Raw genomic sequence first — 23,443 nt, forward strand, 5'->3', positions numbered from 1 at the left:
AAAAGTGGTGGAGTGAAAAGTCATCTTTTTTCGGCTGTAGTCCGTCTTCAACTGGACACGAATGGATAAGACCTCTCATCAGTGCCGCCACTGACCCACGGAGAAAACACAACCCCTCTCATTGACAGACTTGAAGGTAGGTACACCGCATTGCCAGGGTACGCGGGATGGGCACTGCACAGGTGTTAGGAATTACTGAAGGCACATGTATGTCACAGCAATTTTTTTAATTACTGTGACATGCAAATGTGGGGTACACTATGGTGTCACACATGGCTGGGAACACACTGGCACAGCCCACATATTGCACACAAACACAGCTGTCATTGTGGTGTCATAATTCATAGCAAAATGTATGCTGGCACCACAATGATGGTACAGTCATACTGGACAATGGTATCTATGTGTGCACATTGCAAGGAGTCTGGTACTGGTAGGTTTGTGTTATTTGCTGTGTATGTGAGTGTATACATGTGTGTGTGTGTGTGGAGTGGCTGGTTGAGGTGGAGGGAGCTGGAGTGGTTGTTGTTGTGCAAGTGTGATGTGTGTAGTTGTGCATGTGTGTGGGTGTGTTTGTGTAGCTGAGTGTTGTTTGTTGTGTAGTTTGTTGTTGCAGTGTCAATGGTGTGTGTGTTGTGGCATGGATGTATGTCATTGCGTGTTTTCGGAATGTATGGGTTGTGCTGTGTCAGAATGGCAATGGGTTATTGTGTGAATGTGGTGTGTAGTTTGGGGGTACAGATATGACAAAGGGACAGTGTCTGTGTGTGTCACTTACCTCTATTCCATAGCTTTCATACTATTGTAAGAAGTCCATTATGTCCCGCTGATGTCTCTCTCTGTCAGCAATCCCTGCCATTTGATCCACTCGTAGAACAGTAGCTTTTAGGGTTTAGGGCGAAGGCGGAGGGTCGTGGTTGTTTTTAGGACAGGGCGGGGTAGGTTTTAGGGTTCAGGGTGGGGGGTCAGGGTTGTTTTTTGGACAGACTGGGCTGGTTTTTAGGACAGGGTAGGTTTTAGGGTTCAGGGCAGGGGGGTGGGGTAGTTTTTAGGACAGGGCAGGATAGCTTTTAGGACAGGCCAGGGTAGCTTTTAGGGTTTAGGATGGGGGCAGGAGGGGGTAGTTTTTAGGGCAGAGTAAGTTTTAGGGTTTAGGGAGGGGTCGTTTTTAGGACAGGGCAGGATAGTTTTAGGACAGGGCAGGGTAGGTTTTAGAACAGGGCAGGGTCACTTTTAGAATTTAGGGTGGCAGTTGGGGTAGTTTTTAGGATAGGCCAGGGTCCGTTTTAGGTTTCAGGGAAGGGGCTTGTGGTAATTTTTGGAACAGGGAGGTTGTTTTTTAGGACAGAGTAGGTTATAGGATTTAGTGCGGGGTGGGAGAGTCAGGGTAGTTTTTAGGACAGGGCAGGGAAGGTTTTAGGACAGGGCAGGTTAGCTTTTAGGGTTTGGGACGGGGTCGTTTTTAGGACAGGGCAGGGTAGGTTTTAGGGTTTAGGACGAGAGGGGATGGGGTAGTTTTTAGGACAGGGCAAGGTAGGATTTAGGACAGGAAAGATTTTAGGGTTTAGGGCAGGGGTCGGGTAGTTTTTAGGACAGGGCGAGGTAGATTTTAGGGTTCAGACAGGGGGCTCGGGGTAGTTTTTAGGACATGGTAGGTTTTAGGGTTTAGGGTGGAGTGTCGGGGTAGTTTTTAGGACAGGGCAGGATCGGTTTTAGGACAGGGTAGGGTTTATAGTGGGGGCATGGGGTTGGGATAGTTTTCAGGACAGGGCAGCTTTTAGGGTTTAGGGCGGAGTGGGGGGTCGGGTAGTTTGTAAGACAGGTTGGGGTAGGTTTTAGAACAGGGCAGCGTAGGGCAGGGAGGTAGGGCTCAGGGCACGGGGTGGAAGAGGCAGTTTTAAGGGCTTGGGCAGGTAGAGTATGGTGTCAGGTGTAGGGTGCGGGCGGGGGAGAATTTACCACGTATCTTACTTCACCAAACATGCTTTTACAACAATTTTTTGGGTGTAAATGTATGCGTGGTAAAGACACAGTCGTTGTATAGACCGTGTTGTAAAGGCATGCGTTGTTCCATCATACATCCGTTAAACAGGTGCCAGTACAGAAATAGCAGTCATTAGCAGTAGTAAGCACACAATTATTGTAACTTTCCATGTCCTTCTCCAATGTGTTGGAACTTTGAGGCACACCTGCACCCTGCTCCCCAGCCACTCCTACCACCCCCTAGCACTCCACACCTGCTGTGGCTCACCTGCAGCCACCACCACAGGTGTTTCTCTGTGGTTCTGAGGTGGTCAGTGGGCTCCCTCAGGGAGTGAGAGAGCGGGAATGGAGAGTGTAAATGAAGCAGACGAGCCTGGGATGCCTGGCATTGCCCTGACAAACAAATCCGAGCTCCTCCGTTCTCCAAGCCTGTCCAGCATTTGCATCCACTCCTGGCATTGGTCTGCAGGCTACAGAGGTGCAGCACAGGTACAGTGCAACAGTAGTGTTGCAGTTCCAGATTGTCTGATTTCTCTGATTTTGCCACCCGGCAAAGCCGCACCAGGTTACTGCATTGCTGTTATGGTTGCTGCGGCTGCTGTGCCGTGTGGCTCTCTCATGACTCCCCTGTATGAATCACCTCACAACCACCTGTATCAATTGAAACATGTTATACACATAACTGACTCTTAGGGTGTTTTCTAAATCTGAATGACTTAATTCACTTTTAAAATGCTGGATAAACTAGTTAAATACTTTTGCTCCAAACGCTTATATGGATCTCTCTTCTATAGTGGATTTCTAGTTTTGCCAATCAATTATTTTTTGTTGAATTTATTGGAAAAAATAAACGGGGTCCTCCTTACATTCTGTTGGCTGGCAGTTGTTAACGCTGAAATTTTACTAATGAATATTCATGTATTTTGAATGTTAGATCTGCATAGAAAATGAATTAATATAAAGAAATAATACTCAACTTTGAAAATGTGCCTACTTGAGTGACCATCAATAATCACGAAGAGTACTTATTAAATGCTTATTAATGTCAAATGTAGTGCTCATGTTTGGATTAATGTAGTAGTATGCCATATTAATGGTCATGTATTATGTATTTGCTTTATTAATCATAGTCCTTAAATTAGCAAGGTCTTGGGCCTAGTTGCATGGCCTCATGTCAAGTTGCATTGCTTAGGCGAATCATAAAATGGCTGCTTAGAGAATTAGATTATATTTTTCCATTACATTGACTGAATGCTAGTAGCTAACATTATTTTCCATGAGAACCACTTGCTGGAATATTTTGTACTAGCTACTGATACTTTGTAAAACTTAGGCCCTCATTATGACCCTGGCAGTGAGTGATAAGGTGGCGGTAATACCGCCAACAGGCTGGCGGTAATTACCGTCAAATTATGACCATGGCTGAGATAACTCCATAAACAGCCAATGTACTATACCAACTGCCAGGGCGTTAACACCACTGACCAAGGCGGTAGCCACCAACAGCCAGGCAGAAGACAAAGTACCGCCCACCATATTTTGACCATGCAATTCGCCCGGATATCCAGGGCGGTTCCAACGCCATCAAAAGACTAGCGGAAACACATCATAGAAGAGCAAAGACTCACCATCGGAGACACAGGGAAGAACAACACGGCAATGGAACCGGAACTGCAAATCTTCCCTATGTTCATCTACATCATGCTCCACCTGGAACACCAACTCCGACAAAGACGACGACGGTGAGTACAGCTGCCTAGCACACAAGGGAGGGAGGGAGGAAACAAGAGTGACAGGGACAAGCACAACATACACCGACACACACACAATACACACAACCAGCTGGAAACGAAAAGCATGGCACATGATACACGGCAGAATAATGCAAGGACAACAAGAATGCAGTAATGAGAATGTATTGATTTCAAACAGATACCAAAAGAACCAATTAAATGTATGAAAAACAGATATGTAGAAATTTACACAAAGGGCCAATGCCCAGTCCAAAGTACTAAGGGCCCACATGGCTACAGGGCACAGTACAAGGCCCAACTCCAATCTTGACTTCATCTGGATAGAACTCTGCCAGTGGGCAGGCACCTCAGTGGGATGGAGGTTGGGGGGCACCTCAGACGAATACGGGAACAAGCCCACTGGTTCTGGAGGGGGCTCCATGCTCATTTCTCTCTGCTGGGAGTGCAAGGCCACAGTCTCTGGAGTGGGTGACTTTTCCACTGGTTCTGGAGGGGGCTCCATGCCCATTTCTCCCTGCTGGGGAGTGCAGGGTCACAGTCTCTTGGGTGGGGAACGTGCCCGCTGCTTCTGGAGAGGGCCTGTAGGCGGGTCTCTTTGACGACGCCTACCACCGCCGCGTGCTGGCGCCTTTCGTGCGCCTGAGCTACAGGGCTCACGCGTTCCCATGGAAACATGGGAACGCCTATGGACGCGCGCGGGGACGATTTCCGGGTTCCCTCACAAAAAGGGAAGAGGGACTCGGGGAACGGACGGAAGGAGTTCCCTCGAGGGACGACGCCGCAAGAGGAGAAAGAGACGCCGCAAGAGCAGAAGGAGACGTCGGGAGAGGAGAAGGAGGCGCCGCAAGAGCAGAAGGAGACGCCAAACGAAGCTCAGGAAGACCGGGAGAGACGTGCAGAAAGAGAGAGCCGAGACCCGGAGACGAGCACTTGCCGCCACGACCCTGGAGGGTCGTGGCTTAACAAGGTACGGTCCTTGTTACAAGGACAGGGAAAACACCGGTTACTATATAGAACACCAGGGGGAGGAGGAGGAGGAACGGAGGGGAGGACGGAAGGAGGGCACGTGTGAAGGGACCCAGGAGAGGGGAAAAGACATAAGAAAAGCACTACTTGGGTCTGCACTAAGGAGAGATTGCTTGTCACAAATGTCCCTACCCTGACACCACTCACTAAAGGGCTACCTATAACCACGCCTACCTCTATCTTCCACAATTCTTCCCCCCCTGCATGATTATACACCAAATACCCCAGAATACCAAAAAAACACTTACCTTTGTTTCCCTGCTGTGTTTTATGTTTCCGGTTCCACCTGGGAGGTCCCGAGGGCCGACACCATCAAGAGACCTAAGAAAGACACAGACCAGAGACAGTAAAAAGGAGAAGAAGTTAACCGAAGGCTCCATCATCATCCACGTTCTCTTAGTTCTGTTCTTACCTCCATATTTATTTCCCAATAAACCTCTTTTTGCACTCTACTTACGACCCAGAGTCCTCTGTACCGCCAAACCCCCACCACAGGGCCCCTTGTACAGCAGTCCCTGGAGGGTGGCCTACATGGCTTCGGCTGGTGGTGATGGCTGCACTTTGTCATCTGGAGGTGAGGGCTGCACTGTGTCAGCAGGTGAAGGTACCTCCTGGGCAGCCTCTGCTGGAGGAGTAGGCTGCACTTCCTTAGCTGGCGGTGAGGGCGCCGTGACCACTGGTGGTGACGGTGTCACCATGACAGCCTCCGCTGGAGTCAAGGGTTTCTTCGCCTTCATGGCAGGAGGTGTTGGATCCTTACCCATCCTCGCAAGGGGTGAGGGCTTCTTCCCCTTCATGGCAGGATGTGTGGGCTCCTTAACCTTCCTGGCAGGAGTCGAGGGCTTCTTCCCCTTCATGGCAGGAGGTTCAGGCTTCTTCCCTTCATGACAGGAGGTGTGGGATCCTTAACCTTACTGGCTGGTGGAGTGGGATCCTTCACTGACTTGCCACCATGACTAGGTCGTGCCACCACTGTCCGCATGGACTGTTTGGCTGAGGTGCTGGGCTGGGTTGTTGGGACCCTGCTGTTACAGGCAGGTTCGGGGGGAGGGAAGAGGTCAAGTTGGGCAAGGAAAAGCTTCTTAGGGATGGTGGGGCAGGATGAGGGAGGAGGGATGGGAGTGGAGGTTGAGGGAGTGGTTGTTGGAGGTGTATGTCTGCTGGACTTGGGTGCAGGTGCATGGCCAGTGTGCTGATGTGAGGTGGATGGCTGTTGGGTGTGTGAGTGCTTGCGTTTGTGTCCTTTGGGGGGCAGACAGGTTGGGAGAGGACACAGGGGACACGTGGATTGATGTGGTGGAGGAGTCTGCTAGCGAGGTGTGTGTGCTGCTTGGTGTAGTGATGCTGGTGGTGGATGTTGATGCAGTGCATGCAAGTGTGAGTGTGGACGTGACTGTGAGGGAAGCGGAGGAGGAGGAGGAGGGGGAGACATGGAGGCAGTGGATGTGGTTGTGTCTGCAAATGTTTGGTGTTTGAGTGAGTGCTTGTGGGATTAAGGGGCATATTTATACTCTGTTTGCGCCGAATGTGCGTCAAAAATGTTGGCGCACATTTGGCGCAAGCCGCGCACCATGTTTAAACTTTGACGCCCGAGCCCGCGGACATCAATATTCCTCTGTGTGCGTCATTTTTTGGATGCGGGAAACTGCCTTGCGTTAATGACATGCAAGGTAGGCGTTCCTGCCCCAAAAATTACCTTAAGACCTGTGTGCCTTATTTATACTCCTGCGTCATTTTGACGCACAGGAGGGGGCGGGCCTTAAAAAACGGCGCACAGCCTGATGCGCCGTTTTTTATCGCCTGGGTGAGGGCAGGAGTTCAGGGACCTGTGGGCTCAATTCCATGGTCTCTGACCATGGAAGGAGTCCAGAGGTGCCCTTCCCTGCCCCCAGGGACACCCCCTGCCACCCTCACCCACCCCAGGAGGACACCCATGGATTGGGGGAACCATCCCAGGTAAGTACAGGTAAGTCGAGGTCAGTATTTTTTCAATTTTTTTAAAGTGGCATGGGGGGCCTAATTTGGCCCCCCCTACATGCCACTGTGCCCAATGACCCCTGTCTTTGCTAAGACAGGAGTAATTTCAATGGGGGTTGTGCGTCAAAAAATGGTGCAAGCATGGCTTGAGGCACGATTTTTGCCTCAAACCTGACTTACACCATTTTTTGACGCAAAACCCCCATTTTCCCCTACGCTGGCGCTGCCTGGTTTGAGTCATTTTTTTTACTCTGACTAGTCTGCAGCGCCGGCTAACGTCATTCCTTAAATAAGGCACCCGCATGGGACATCGGAATGGCGTTAGCCGGCGGTAAAAAAAAATCCGCAAACCAGCGCCGGCGCTGTTTTGCGTCAAAAAGTATAAATATGGGCCTAAGTGTGGTGCCTGTGTTTGACTGTGCCACTCTTGTGTGTTGTCTTGTGTGCATGCTCGTCTGTATGTGTGCATGGGATGGGTTGGGGTTCAGGAGACTGGGACTGGGAAGTGGTAGGGGACGGTAGGCACAGGGATAATGGCTGCCATCAGAGAGGAGGCCAGAGCCTGAATCGATCTCTGTTGGGCCGCCAATCCACTGTGGATGCCCTCCAGGAATGCACTGTATTGCTGCATCTGGGATGCCTGCCCCTGGATGGCATTTACAATGGTTGACTGCCCTACAGAGATGGATCTCAGGAGGTCAATAGACTCCTCACTCAGGGCAGCAGGGCTCACTGGGGCAGGGCCTGAGGTGCCTGGGGCAAAGAAGATACCCACCCTCCTGGGTGAGTGGACACAGGCAACTCGCTGAGGGGCTACTGGGAGGGCGGGGCTGGTACGGGGTGGCGGCTGTACCTGCAGCCGGTGTGGGCACAGAGGTATCCGCCACCACCAGGGAGCTTCCATCGGAGGAGGTATCTGAGTCTGAGTTGTCACCTCCTGTCCCCGCCATGGTGCTCCCCTCACCCTCCGTCCCACTGGTTCCCTTGGTGTCGGTGAACTCTGCCTTCAGGGTCCTGTGGGATGCAGCTCCCTCTGTCGCAGGTGCCCCTGCTCCTCCGCCAGATGATGCTAATGCACACATGGACAGGATGACAGAAGAAAAAAGGGAGGGAGAGAGAGAAAGAAAACGCTGCGTCATTTACTGCACCAACACCACAGTTGGCATACACAGCACCGTCACACACAGGGATCAGGCTTGAGCACTGTGCATTGCACTGCCAGTGATTTGGCTAGATACCATGGTAGGATGAGGGCCACACACTGCCAACTGCACCCCTCCTGGGACCCACAAAGCCCTGACTGACATGGAATGCTAACAAGTTAGGTTACCTGCATTTGCCATACACCCATTACCCTTGAGCTGGATCACGCTGCAATGTCTGACCTGGCAGTAAGGGGCATCACCACCCGGATCCCATGCCACCTACCAATTATTGTAGTAATGCCCATTATACTCACCCCCATGTGGATGCTGTGATGCCCTCAAGACCCCATCCAGCTCTGGGTAGGCTACCGCCAGTATGCGGGCCATCAGGGGGGTCAGGTTCTGATGGGCACCCCTTCCTCGTTGGGAGGCCATCCCCAGCTGGGCCTCTGTGGCCTTACGTGCCCAGTGTCTCAGGTCCTCCCACCGTTTCTGACAGTGGGCGCTCCGCCTGCCATAGACCCCCAGGGTTTGCATGTCCTTGGTGATGGCATGCCATAATCCCTTCTTTTGATGCTCGCTGACCTGCAGAGGTAATACAGACAGGAGGACACCATTACACATACAATCCAGCCTGTTACACATATGGCCCACTAATCCTGTTTCCATCACCACTGGCACACACATCCTGCACACAGTTGCAGATAAATAGGAGGAGGAGACAAACCCCTGTGTACTGACCCCTTGTGGACTTGGCTACACTGGAGGACAGGCACATCATACTCATCTATAGACTGGACAGGGCCACAATCACAGAGCTGTGTGCCCAATTGGAGCCTGACCTGATATCTGCTATCCGTCATCCAACTGGGATCGCCCCTCTTGTGCAAGTGCTATCAGTGCTCCATTTTCTGGCAACTGGTTCTTTCCAAGTGACAGTGGGCTTGGCAGCAGGAATGTCACAGCCAATGTTCCCAATCATGCTGGCAAGATTTTTGTCTGCCCTGGTGAAACCCATGTGCAGCTACAAAGCTTTCCCCCAGGTGGAAGATCTGGCCACTGTGAAGGCCGGATTCTATGCAATGGGACATATACCCAATATTGTTGGGGAGATTGACAAGACACATATTGCGTTAGTGCCCCCGCATGAATGAACAGGTGTTCAGGAATTGTAAGAGTTTCCACTCACTGAATGTGCAAATGGTGTGCCAGGCAGAGCAGTACATCTCCTACGTCATTGCTAAGTATCCTGGGTTAGTGCATGACACCTTTGTTCTGAGGAATAGCAGCATTCCAGATGTGATGGGCCAACTACAGAGACACAGAGTGTGGATAATAGGTGAGCCAGAGTCCCCACCCACTGTATGTTAGTGTATGCCTTCAGGTGTTATCCCCATATCATTGTGTGAGGCTAAATGTAGTCCTTCAATACTTATATGTGACTCTGGCTACCCAAACCTCTTGTGGCTGCTGACCCCTGTGAGGAATGCTAGGACAGGGGCTGAGGAAGGTTATAATGAGGCACATGGGCGAACCAGAAGGATCATCAAGAGGACCTTCGGGCTCCTGAAGGCCAGGTTCATGTGCCTCCATCTGACAGGTGGATCCCTGTGCTACTCACCCGGGAAGGTCTGCCAGATAGTAGTGGCATGCTGCATGTTGCACAACCTGGCCCTCAGATGGCATGTACCTTTTCTGCAGGAGGAGGAGACTGGAGATGCCCCTGTGGCAGCAGTGGACTCTGAGGACAATGAGGATGAGGAGTCAGAGGATGAGGACAACCAAACATCACTTATACGTCAATACTTCCAATGACACACAGGTGAGACAGTGCAACTGACCATTCCTCTGACTATTGATGTTTTCTGTGTGGCTGTATCATGATGGCATTAACTTCCATTGCATCTCAACTTACTGTCACCCATGGCTTGTCATTTTACAGATGTTGGTGATATAACAACTGTGTACTGATGCGATGACTGCAGACAGCTACAGGTCATTATTTGTATGCTCTCACAGTGTTCAGATAATTTACACTAGATGTGACTGTTTCTTTAAATGTGCATTTTCAAAACATAAAATACTAGTAGTCTGGTTGTGTTCAAGGGTGTTTATTGTAGTGCTATGAAATTGAAGGAAAAGTGCAATGGAATGGGGTAATGATGGAAAAAAGTCCAGGGTATTGTTCCAGTCTGTTTGTAGTACAGGTCCAGTGTCCAAGCGGCCATAGGAAGGGGAGCAAAGGCAGTTCAAAGTGGACAAGGTGACAGGGTGGGATACAAGGGGGACAATCAGTAACTCTAATTCCCTGGTGGTGGTCTTGGCAAGTGTCTCTGGCTTCAGTCTGGGTCGCAGGGAATGTTTGTGGGGTGGTTCACCTTCTGAGAGGGAGGTTTGCTGGTGGCCTGTGGGTCCTCCTGCCCACTAGCTTCAGATGAGGTGGAGGGCTGGTCAATGGACTGGTTAGTGGTAGGGGCCCGCTGGTGTGATGTTGCTTTCCTAATGATGTTAGCCATGTCTGCCAGCACCCCTGTTATGGAGATCAAGATGGTGTTCATGGCCTGCAAGTCCTCCCTGATCCCCTGATACTGTTCCTCCTGCAGCCGCCTGTTCTCCTGCACATTGTCAAGGATCTGGCCCATCGTGTCCTGGGAATGTTGGTAGGCTCCCAGGATCTCAGTGAGTTCCTCCTGGAGAGTTGGTTCCCTGGGCCTGTCCTCCCCCGGCCCACAGCAGTGCTCTCAGTGTCCTGTTGCCCTGTGCCTCTGTCTCCTGAACGGTGTGCCCACTGCCACTGACCCCAGGTCCCTGATTGTCTTGGGGGCGAGGTGTGGCCCGGGGTCACTGTACAGGTGGGCACACTGTTGGTTGAAGTGTCCTGGGGATAGAGGTGTGGGTACGCTGGGTGGGTGGTGTGGTGTTGGATACTGATGGTGGAGGCTCTGTGGTGGACTGTGAATGGGCTTGGGTGACCGACTGTCCAGTGGTCCCTGATGGGCCAGGTTATTGGACCGGATCCAGATGTCCAGAGTTACTGTCATCACCTTGGGGCATCTTCTGTTGGAGGACTGGATAGTTGTGGCACCTCCTTTCCTGCTGGGATTGGCTGTGGCACCTGTGGGGATGTAAGTGATATATTATGCTTTATGTCTGTGACATATTGTACATCCCTGGCTTCCCCTCTGTCATTGCTGTTGCCCTGCCACCTTTGTTTGTGTATGGTGATGTATTGTGGGATTGTTAGTTTCCCTATGCTGTGCATGCTTTGGTGATTGTTGTCCATGCAGGGAAGGGAGGGCTGTCCATGCATTGGTATAGCATGCAGGGCTAGGCATTGGGGTTAATCATATGTGTAGGTGCAGTGTGTGGGATAGATGGAGTGATGGGAGTGAGGGTGAGGGGGTGTGATGGCATGCAGATATGGGGAGTGATAAGTAGTAAATGTTGACTCACCAGTGTCCAGTCCTCCGGCTACTCCAGCGAGTCCCTCAGGATGCAGTAATGCCAAGACTTGCTCCTCCCATGCGGTGGGGGAGGAGGCGCGGGCCCACCGCCAATCCTCTGTATGGCAAGCTGCTGCCTTGCTGCCACGGAACTTACCTTCCCCCATGGGTCGTTCCACCTCTTCTGATGTCGTCCCTTGTTCTTGGATGCTGTCCCACGGTGTTCACCCTGTCCATGATTCTCCGCCCCAGCTCCATCTTCCTGGCAATGGATATTTGCTGTACCTGTGTTCCAAACAGCTGTGGCTCTACTCTGACAATTTCCTCCACCATGACCCTTAACTCCTCATCAGTGAAACGGGGGTGCCTTTGTGGGGACATGGGTATTGTGTGGTATGTGTTGGTGAGACTGTGTTGAGTAATGTGGTTTGGTGGGTGATGTGGGGTGCATGAGGGATGTATGGGTATATGTGGTGTGTGTGTCTAGTTGTCTCTGTGCTGTTCGTGTCAATCTCCTGGCAATGATTGTTGTTCGTAAAGGGTTGTGGGTAATGTGGGTGTGTGTTTTATGGTGCTGTGGGTGTGGTGGTTGTAAGAGTGTCAGGTGTGTGGTTTTAGTATTGGCCAATGTGGGGTTGTTTTGTATATGGGTGTCCATACTGACCACCAATGAATTTCCGCTGTGGTGATTTGTGGGTCATAATGTGGTGGGCGTTGTTCTGTTGGTTTAATGGTATGGGTGTTGGTACCACCACTTTAGCACTGACCTGTGGGGTGGCGGATTTGTGTATGTGGCAGTATTCTGTCGGATTGGTGTGTGTGTGTGTCATAATATGGGAAACGGATATTCGCAACCGCAACGGTATGTTGGTGGCTGTCACCGTGGCGGTAAGCGGGATTTACTGCCAATGTCATACTGAGGGCCTTAGTGTGTGTAAAGGCAATGCTCCCAGGAACTAGCAATGGATGCACTAACTGGAGTATAAGCCAATACATATTTGTTGCTTGATGAGCCCAACGACGGGGGCAGGAGAAGAGGAGTTAATCATCGACATGTGAACAACTGTTTAGTGATATCTTAGATTTGAGATTCTTCTTTCATTGGACTAAATGTAAACATACGATTCTTTGACCAATAGCAACGTGGGAAAAAGTTTTAGGGAATCTAACTTAGCCAGCCTGCACCAAGAGGAGATTCACCATTAGCCATATTTGTTCAAAACTGAACTGAGAGATCTCATATCTTTCTTGACCGTCCCGAGAGGAGACATGCTTAACATTTTCTAACCTTGTTGCCAAGAAGTGACATTCTATTATGTCCGTTCCTGAGACATTTCTATCTTGAACTTTATTGCTGAATTCCAATGCTTTGCTGACTGAGCAGATGTCCAATTGACAAAGACTGTTGCAGCTTGCTGAACCATACTTAGGCAAGGCTTAAGACGAATTTACTGATTGCTATGTCCATTTGCTGCTGTCTTTAGGTACCAACTGCTAATTTTGATAGAGCCACAGTTAGATGTTTTTCGAAATGTGTGTTGACTAAATTGTTTTGCATGAAGCCCAACATGGCATTCTAATCAGAAGGTTAGTTAGGATACTCACTGTGATGCCTGCTAAATATTAACAACAGTTGATGTATTTTCTATGCTGAATCTAAATGTATGCTATTTTTATTGTGCAGTTATTCCTGCTATTGATTTGTACTGTAGTTCTAGAATGTGAAGTGATCCAAGCTTTGATTAAATTGAGATTGTTTAGAAGATTCGGTCAACGAGTATTGTTTCTATGTGTGTATCATTTGATTTTGTGACTAAGTTACGTGATATGAGGATTGTTAATATAGGGAAATCAACATTCTAACTTTTACATAAAGGTGTGGTTATTCATGGCCAAGGGGTCATGGTGCGTGGAAATTATTGACTCCCAAGATTGTTGAAGTTATTGATTGGTATTGCTTTTGATTTGGATTGGAACCGAGTCTTATGGTGGGAACTACTCTAAGTGCAATCAAGAGGTCCATTGAACCTCTAGCGTGTCCCCTTATAAACTAATCATAAGAAACCAAATAAGGTTAGACCCGCTAACAGTGATGGTAGCAGAGGATGGTTAGTCTCTTAAAGAGCCCATCATAAAGGTCCTGTACATGGTTAGTCCCCTAAAGAGAAAATAATTTGCAGAAATTTTGGATTTTTAGATTTGATGATACAAAGTGGAGAGAAAATGTATCCCTAAGCACTTAGAATGACTTTCCCTCAACCTTGGAGCTTGCCAATGATTGTTTGAGGATGTTCTCTGCTTTCTAGTGACAGTGTGAATTGAATAGGTTTTGCGCTTGCACAACTTATGCAAATCGCAGGTGAATTGTGATGTTTGTGAGGGTTTAGGAAGTTTGTGTACTCCAAATGAAGTTGTTGTAGGAGTTTGCCTACTCCGAAGTGTGAGAGTAGGGAAGACATCGAACTTCATATGTGTGTGGCGATTTATGCTAAAAAATTGTCCACGTGGTTGTTGGTATACAGGCCCTGCGAGGTCGAAGACTCAGAGGTCGATCGGGCATGGTTGACAAGTCAGATTATGAGCCAAAGGGAGTGAAACATTTTTCGACTGAGATATTGTGAGTCCTATGTGCACCAGGAGAGACCCACTGATCAGTTGAGAGTAAAAGTTGCGGGTAGAATTTTACTTGCGAATCAGGGAAACTGGGAAAAAAGGAGTTGCTGCTAGAGCGAAATGCCGTCAGTGAATAATCCGTAAGGTTTCTGAAGCACTTGTGTTACCCTACCTGTAGTAAACGGACAAATTGGGTTTTGATTTGTTTAGTGTTTGCAATAATTTTGCATTAGCTGAGTGTGAATCTGGGTTTAGGAAGACAAGTCGCAAGACTTTGTCAGCCGCTGTACGTTTAGGTGTGATGTCATTGGAGCCGCGCTGGGATAGGTTGGTTAGTGAGAAGGGTAGCGCATGGATTGGCTGACAACCGTGAAAGGCAATTTGTTGAGAAGGTCGGTAAAAAGGTTTCGGGGATTGAAAGTCACTTCCTGATTTGATTTAGAATAACATAAAGGTCGCAGAGATTACATTTTTCAAAGCTTTAAAGAGCACCCTAAGGGGAGATACGTATATTGCAACGAGTATAGGAGATATTGCATCGCCAGAAGGTACACCTGCCTACATTGTAATCAAAGAAAAGGGTGCTGTGCCATGTCTTTGGCTGAAGCAATGGTGCAAAGTGACAGAGAAAGATAGGAGTTTAGCATTTTCTGCCCATGGAACCTTTAATTTGAGGAGCTTAGAGAATTTGAGGAGGGTGCTACATGATTTGAAATCCCCTCCGAGACCAGCACAGCTCGAGGTATTAGCAATCTTGGAATTAGTAGCCAGACAGCAATAGTAACAGAAGTTTGAGAGGAGAATGAGAAAGGCAGAAAAGACACTAGCGGAGGCTAGATGGGACAGCAATCAGAAGTTTTGGAGAACTGAGTCCTTACAGGGAATTAAGTTGTTTCCTGCAATTACACAGGACAACGAGAGAGAAGAAAGGAAAGCTACCAGAAAGACAAACAGAAGTAGAGAGTGGACATCAAAGGAGTCTAGGAGATCTTTAACACTCGATGAAGAGTCAGATGATGATGAGTTCATTTTACAGTTACTGAGAAATCATCCCCCTCCGTATGCAGCACAAGAGAGAGTGATCCGAGCAATAGTGTAAACCCTTCGGCACCAACACTGGTTAACATGACGACGAGTACAGTGCAGATTAATTCTAGCATGACACAGAGCCCAATGCAGAGCAGTCTTAATCTCTACATTGGCAGCACAAAATCCGATGCCACAGCTGAATGTCCAGAGAATTTGCACTGATGTATCCATTGTGGAAACTGCAACTAACCTAATTGTGCCAACAGGACAGGTTTACCAGAAACCAACATTGGATCAGACAGAGCCAACTCCTCTCTTGCTGCCTCAAGTGCAGTCACAAGCAATGCCAAAGTACACTCCTATAACAGGGACACAGATAGATATGTCCATACTGATTTGTCAGAATACGGGAATGATACACCCACAGAACCCGAATGTTAGACCAAGTCCAGATGCTGTGTCTGTATCTGTCACCATTGGTCCAGTCATACCATTGTTTGCCAAGGGAAATAACAGTACAAACGGACAGGGAGTCCTGAGTCAGAATTAAACGAGGGATGACTCAATGAGAGTACCATAGTAGTCTCTCCTGTAGGACAGACCTTTAACGGGACAGGATCATTGTTGGGCCTTATCCCTTTCTGAGTTCCGCCGAATGCTGGAATAGTATCAGACATGAGTGATAGCCTGAAGTTACTAACACCGCAGTCTCCAAAACTAACTGTACAACAGTTGCCAAATACCCAGCCCAACAACAGTTCACTGCAAGGTTTGACAGCCCAGCAAATGACTGAATGGTTAGATAAGCTGAATACCCTGCAGAGTACTCCCAGGGGAGAAGAGTACTTGAACTATACTAGACTAGGAATGGAAGTGGGTGAACTTATTGAAGGAAGTCAAATCCTACACAGAAGCAGAATTGAGATACTTGTGCCTCAAAATTACAAGGGAAGCGAGCGAATCGCATCAAAAGCTAGCAGACGTAGCAGAGAAATACAGCATAGAAATTGAGAAAACAAAACACTTGAAAAGGAGTTACAGATTAGATTTTGACTCAAAAGATTTCGAACACATGAGATCCGTAGGAATGAAAGCACACCTTAGGAAGTAACTCCAAAGTGTCCAAACATAGGGAGCATTAGCAAAGTGGGAAGGCAAATGGGTGAAGAAAAGAGACAAGAAGAAAAAGGATTCTGCAAATCTTACTGTGAATGTGCAGCATGTCAAGGACCCAGTAAAAGTTCTACTAATGAGAGAGATTCCAGGAGGGAATTTTGTCCATGTCCCTTGGAGCAGAAGTGACATTCTGTCCTTTACAAATGATTATCCCAGGTTAAGGGAAAAACCAGTAGAATGGTACCACGAGATAGACAGGTTTGTGAAACTTACAAAATGCTGTGGGAAGATGTGAACACCTTGTTAGAGATAGTAGTTCCAGCAGATTTATGGATTGAATGCAAGAGGAGCGTAGATTGGCCAACAAGGGAACCAGAGAGAGACCCAATTACAGGTGCACAATCTCCCGAGGTAATGAAATATTACTATTAAGTGATTGAACTTTTGAAAATGAGAATTTCACACAGTAACATCGACTGGCAGAGAATAGGAAGGACAGCCCAGAAAGTGAAAGAGTCAATTTATGCATATTATGAGAGATTGTTGCTGGTGTTTAAACATTACAGTGGTACAGAAACAATTGAGCCGAAAGACATGATTCATTTTGTGTTCAGATTTGTGGGAGGATTGAGACCTGAAAGCAGCCAGATGACTAAGAGTCATTTGATTTGCTGGCAAGTAATGCCAATTGATGAGGTATGGCACACATGCAAAGTACTGTAGTGCCAAGATTGAGTTGAAGCAGAGAAAGTTGAAAGACAAGGCGATGGTGATGCAGATTAAAGTGGCAGAAACAGTGATGAAAATAAATTTTCCAAGGCAGCAGCAGGGAAATGTGGTATTTCAAAATCACTCAAGAGGTAGAGGTCTTGGAGGAATGTGAAACGGAAACCGTAGTCCCAATTTAGGTACAGTAGTGGTTCAGAATGATGTGCAGGGGATGAAGAGATTGTTGCCATCTCGCTCTTGCAGAGGCATAGGTCATTAGAAATGGGAGTGTACGATGGTGGTACAGGAAGGTGTTGTTCAGCAAACAAGTGACATCAATTCGTTCCAAAACATGAGAGGGCCAAGAATGAGGGGTCATAATCCAAATTTTCTAAGCGATGTGAATCAGATGCAAAATTTTCAACCCATGATACAGGTGCACATGCCACGTATGCAGATGGCACAGTCACTGCCAATGCAACAGCAGGTTCAAATTGTACCTAGACAGCAAATCCAAATACCTCAAGCCCCAATGGAGCAGCAGCAGGGGATGCTTCCTTAACAGGTCACGGGTCAAAGGTTTAACCAGAGTAATAACACAGTACACCAATTCCTGTTACACAGTGAGAATGGAATAAACGATGATTGGGTGAGCGAGAGTTCGGATGAAGAAGAATGTTTTCTTGCAGATTGCTTAGAAGTAGATCAGAAGGGTCCATATGTGAAGGGAAAAGTAATGAGTCACAAAGTTTCAGTCTTCATTGACACAGGAGCTACACGCTCTACACTGAGAACTGCAGAAGTTCCAAACCTTCCCCCCTCAGGAAGACCAGTCCAGATTGTAGGAGTAGTGAATCTGTATTTGACCAACCCAATTACAGAACCAGTTCAGGTTAAAATTGGCAACTTTAAGGGATTGCACAAATTCGTAGTTTGTGAGTCAAGTCCGGTATCCTTACTGGGAAGGGGCTTGTGTAAAACAAGGTGTTCAATTACTTGCTCAAATGATGGAATTGAAATACAGACGAACAGTGATGACAAAGATGACCCAACTTCAAAAAATGATTGTGAGACCATAAATGAGGAGTATCCGTTGATTAGTTTCTTTCCAGTGTACACAGTGAAGGATCTTCCTTCTGATTTGAAAGGAACAGTTAAAGATAAAGTGTGGGATTTGACAGGAAAAGACATTAGTCTGATAAAAGGAGTTGAGCCAGTTAAGGTCCCAGTAAATCCGAATGCAATTTTTCCCCAGATTCCCCAGTATCACATGGCACAGGATATCATTGAGAAGGTTGCTTCCATATTTGCAGAATTTGTGAACCAAGAGTTTTTGAAAGAGGTGTTGAGCAGTCCCTGTAATTCACTGATAATGGGATTGAGAAAGCCCTGTGGGAAAGTTCGAATTGTTCAAGATTTGAGAAAAATAAATGACCTTGTGATTAAATGTTGTCCGGTAGTGCCAAATCCAGCTGTGATTTTGTTTCAGATTCAATGCGATGCTGAATGGTTCACCGTTATAGACTCATCACAAGCATTCTTTTCTGTGCTTCTTCATGAGGATAGTCAATTTCTCTTCTGTTTCAAATTTTTAGATCGAGTTTACTGTTGGTGTAGAATTCCTCAAAGGTTTTCAGAATCACCTTCTGTTTTATACCAGATCTTGAAAAAGAACCTGGAGTAATTGGAAATGTCTTTCCAATCAACCTTGGTAAAGTACATTGTTGAAGATTTGAGAAAATTAAATGACCTTGTGATTAAATGTTGTCCGGTAGTGCCAAATCCAGCTGTGAATTTGTTTCAGATTCCATGCGATGCTGAATGGCTCACCGTTATAGACTTATCACAAACATTCTTTTCTGTGCTTCTTCATGAGGATAGTCAATTTCCCTTCTGTTTCAAATTTTTAGATCGAGTTTACTGTTGGTGTAGAATTCCTCAAAGGTTTTCAGAATCACCTTCTGTTTTATACCAGATCTAGAAAAAGAACCTGGAGTAATTGGAAATGCTTTTCCAATTGACCTTGGTAAAGTACATTGATGATTTGTTGATTGCATTCAAAACAAAGGAAGAGTGCTAATGACATGATTGCCTTACTGAACCATTTATGGAAAAATTACCATAAAGTGTCCCCAACAAAATTACAATACTGTCAGAAAGAAGTGAAATATTCAGGTCACCAGATTGAGAAGGGAATTAGGGAAATATCCAGAGAAAGGGTCACAACCTTATTGCAGATGAGCCCACCAGCCACAAAAAGACGTGTCAGGATGTTTTTGTGAAAGGTAAGCTACTGTCGTCAGTGGATTCCCAACTTTCCATTCATTTCGAAGCCATTGCAGAAGCTGACTCACAAATGAATTACTGATCCCCTAGTGTTAGATCAGGCCTGTATGAAAGCGTTTTCTGAGATGAAAGAGAGGTTGTGCAAAGCCCCGGCTCTGGGAATGGCTCATTCCACAAAACCCTTTACGTTGTTCTGTCATGAGCGTGGTGCATGTTCTTTGTCTGTCTTGACTCAAGTCCATGGTGGTATAAACCACCCAGTAGCAAATTTTTCAGCTACTTTGGAACCAGTAACAGCAGCTTTACCGGGCTGTTTGCGTTCAGTCGCTGCGGTTGGACAGAGCCTCGCACAATGTGAGGGCATTGTGATGGGTCATCCCCTGACTATTATGGTCCCTCACTCCATTGAAGTTTTACTTAAACGAACCAAGACACAGTACATATTAGGTGCAAGGCTGACTCGCTATGAGACGAGCATCCTAGGATCCCCAAATGTGTAATTGAAAAGATGTACAGTTCTTAACCCAGCAACCTTACTTTTAAATGAGAATGTTGAAATTGAAATTTTGGGAGATATTGAACATGATTGCCCTGAAGTAACTGATCTGTGCACAAAACCGAGACCCGATATCATAGACACCTTATTGGAAGAAAATGACCAAGTTATCTTTTTGATGGTCCCTGTCTAAGGGACAATACGGGAATACTTAAAGCAGGATATGCTATGTGCACAATTTCTGGTATACTTGAAGCGTCCTGGCTCCGAGGAGTATACTCTGCACAAGTAGCGGAACTGGTAGATCTTACTCGAGCGTGCCATGTTCCTGCACAGCTTAAAGTTACCATCTATACGGATAGCCAGTATGGATTGGAAATAGTGCAAGATTTTGGTCAGTTGTGGTCACAGAGAGGTTTCCTGACCTCTTCTGGTACACCAGTATGAAATGGTGAGAGAATTCAGGAGTTGTTGCAAGCTATTCAAATGCCTGAAAAGATTGTCGTAGTGAAATGCAGTGTACATCTGAAATCACAAGATTTGGTGTCAATGGGAAATGGATATGCGGATGAAGTCGAAAGGTTTTGCGCATTGAACTGTATTTCGTTCAAGGATAAGTGGGAACTGTTACCGGAGGAAGATGAGACATGTTCAAATTATGCATTACATGTAATAGACACCATGGAAAAACTGAAAACACTGCAAAGTAATGTGATAGGGAGGAGAAAAGGTCATAGGCCAAAATGAAATATGTACAGCATCAGGATGAACTGTGGATTTCAGAAGAAGGCCAATTGGTATTGCCGAACAGTTTGTTGACTCAAATGGCTAGATATTATCATGATCAAGCACATGTTGGGAGGGATGAAATGATTCGATTGTTTAATCAGAAATGGTTCAATCCAAAGTTTAGACAAGTTGCTGAAGCAGTTTGCATCAGTGCGTCATTTGTCAACAAATGAACGCGGGTAAAGGGACAGTGGTCAATTTGAGCCACATTGGAAGAGCAGGAGGTCCATTCAGCAGAATGCAGATGGTGACCGCTCAGCCCTCCACAGGGCTTGGTCGCCCCACTCACTGCTGCCGCTCCTGCCTGCCTTTGCCGCCTCCTGCCTGCAGATTCCTTCGCTCGCTCGCTGCTCCTGGGATTTCCCGCCGCTGCCTCCCTGCGGCCCCGCCCCCCTGTGATTCCATTCGCCGGACCGCTCCCGCCACCCAGCTGCTCCTCCCTCCCGGCTCCTTACTTAAGGGGACCGTAGGGGACCACAGAGTGTGACCGCTCAGCCCTCCACAGGGCTTGGTCGCCCCACTCACTGCTGCCGCTCCTGCCTGCCTTTGCCGCCTCCTGCCTGCAGATTCCTTCGCTCGCTCGCTGCTCCTGGGATTTCCCGCCGCTGCCTCCCTGCGGCCCCGCCCCCCTGTGATTCCATTCGCCGGACCGCTCCCGCCACCCAGCTGCTCCTCCCTCCCGGCTCCTTACTTATGACGCCCCCAGAGCGACCACGCAGCGGACGCGCGCAGCGGGAGCTCCGACTGAGCGCCGAAGGTGCGCCAAAGGTAAGCCCGTCTGCGCCCGTCCGCGCCTGGACCGCGCCCAGCGCCAGACCCCCTGGTCCTCGCCCTCGCCAGCACACCCTGCACAGCTACGATGCCAGAACCCTCCACGCACTCAACGCCGGCCGAAACACCGCCTGCTACCGAGCCACCCCGAGACGCACCCACGGACCCTTCACCTGCCTGACCTGCCGCTTCACCAGCCTACGACCCAACACTGCACCTACTAAACCGAGCCCCAGCAACAAACACCTGAGGTGCATCCTGCTCAACACCCGCTCCGTTCACAGGCATGCCGTCGAACTCTGGAACCTCCTCGACTCGACAGCACCAGACATCGCCTTCCTGACAGAAACCTGGATGAACGCCTCCTCAGCACCCGACGTCGCCATCGCCGTCCCAGAAGGCTACAAAATCACCAGGAGGGACCGCGTCAACCAGACAGGAGGAGGCATCGCCATCATCCACAAGAACACCATCCGCATCACGACCAACTCTGATGACACCTTCACCTCCGCCGAACACCTCCACTTCCAGATACACACCAACCCCAAGACCACGCTCAGAGGCACCCTCATCTACAGACCACCGGGACCACGCACACAGTTCAGCGAAGACATCACAGACTTCGTCAGCCCCCACGCCATCAATTCCACCGACTACATCCTCCTGGGGGACCTCAACTTCCACCTGGAGGACGACAAGGACCGCAACACCACTGCTCTACTGGCCAACCTGGCCAACCTCGGACTCAAGCAACTGGTAACCACCCCTACACACCACGCCGGCCACACGCTTGACCCAGTCTTCTCATCCAGCAAATATGTCACCTTCAGCCACTCCACCAATCTCCAGTGGACTGACCACAGCTGCGTCCACTTCAGCTTCAGTAAAACGACGACCCACCACCACCCTCAACAAACCCCCCGCAGGAGCTGGAACAAGATCACCGGCGACCAGCTCACCACCTTCCTCAGCCAGAACCCCCCCACCAGCTCAACGGACCCCAACGAAGCCGCCAACAACCTCACACAGTGGATCACCAACTGCGCAGACGCCCTCGCACCACTGAAGAAGAACCCCCCCAGCAGACGCAGCAGCAAGAAAGCCTCCTGGTTCACCGACGAGCTCATCACCTCCAAGAAGAACTGCCGCTCCCTGGAGAACACCTGGCGCACCAACCAGACCACAGACAACATGACGGCCCTCAAACACGCCACCCGCAAACACCACCAACTGATCCGCGCCACAAAGAAGACAGCCTTCAAGGAACGGCTGGACAACAACACCCACAACAGCAAGGAACTCTTCAGCATCGTCAAAGAGCTCTCCAACCCCGACGCCGGAAACAATGACATCACTCCCTCGCAAGACCTCTGCGACTCCCTCGCAGCCTTCTTCCACGACAAGATCGCCAACATTCACAACAGCTTCGGCCCACCAACCACAAACCCCACCACCGAACCGATGCCCCCCACCGCCACCCTCCGCACCTGGACCCCAGTCAGCACCGAAGACACAACACGCACAATGAACACCATCCACTCCGGATCCCCTACGGACCCCTGCCCACACCACATCTTCAACACGGCTGACCACATCATCGCACCCCACCTCCGTGACATCGTCAACGCCTCCTTCAACACCGCCACCTTCCCGGAGTGCTGGAAACACGCCGAGATCAGTGCCCTGCTGAAGAAACCAACTGCAGACCCCTCCGACCTCAAGAACTACCGCCCCATCTCGCTCCTCCCGTTTCCTGCCAAAGTCATCGAGAAGACCGTCAACAGACAGCTAGCTGCCTTCCTCGAGACCAACGGATCCCTCGACCACTCGCAATCCGGCTTCCGAGCCAACCACAGCACGGAGACCGCCCTCATCGCAGCCACAGACGACATCAGATCCCTAATGGACAATGGGGAAACTGCGGCCCTCATCCTCCTGGACCTCTCCGCAGCGTTCGACACTGTCTGCCACCGCACCCTGGTACAGCGCCTGAACAACACCGGCATCCAGGGGAAGGCCCTGGAGTGGATCGCCTCATTCCTCGCCGGAAGAACCCAGAGAGTCCGCCTCCCCCCGTTCCGGTCAGCGGCCACCGAAGTCATCTGCGGAGTTCCACAAGGGTCATCGCTCAGCCCCACCCTCTTCAACGTCTATATGAGCCCCCTCGCAACCATCGCACGTCAACACAACCTCAAGATCATCACCTACGCCGACGACACCCAGCTGATCCTCTCCCTCACCAGCGACCCGGACGCCGCCAGAGCCAGCCTACACGAAGGGATGAAAGACGTCGCCGAATGGATGAAG

This window comes from Pleurodeles waltl, chromosome 5, assembly GCF_031143425.1.
Source record: "Pleurodeles waltl isolate 20211129_DDA chromosome 5, aPleWal1.hap1.20221129, whole genome shotgun sequence".
Classification (NCBI taxonomy): Eukaryota; Metazoa; Chordata; class Amphibia; order Caudata; family Salamandridae; genus Pleurodeles; species Pleurodeles waltl.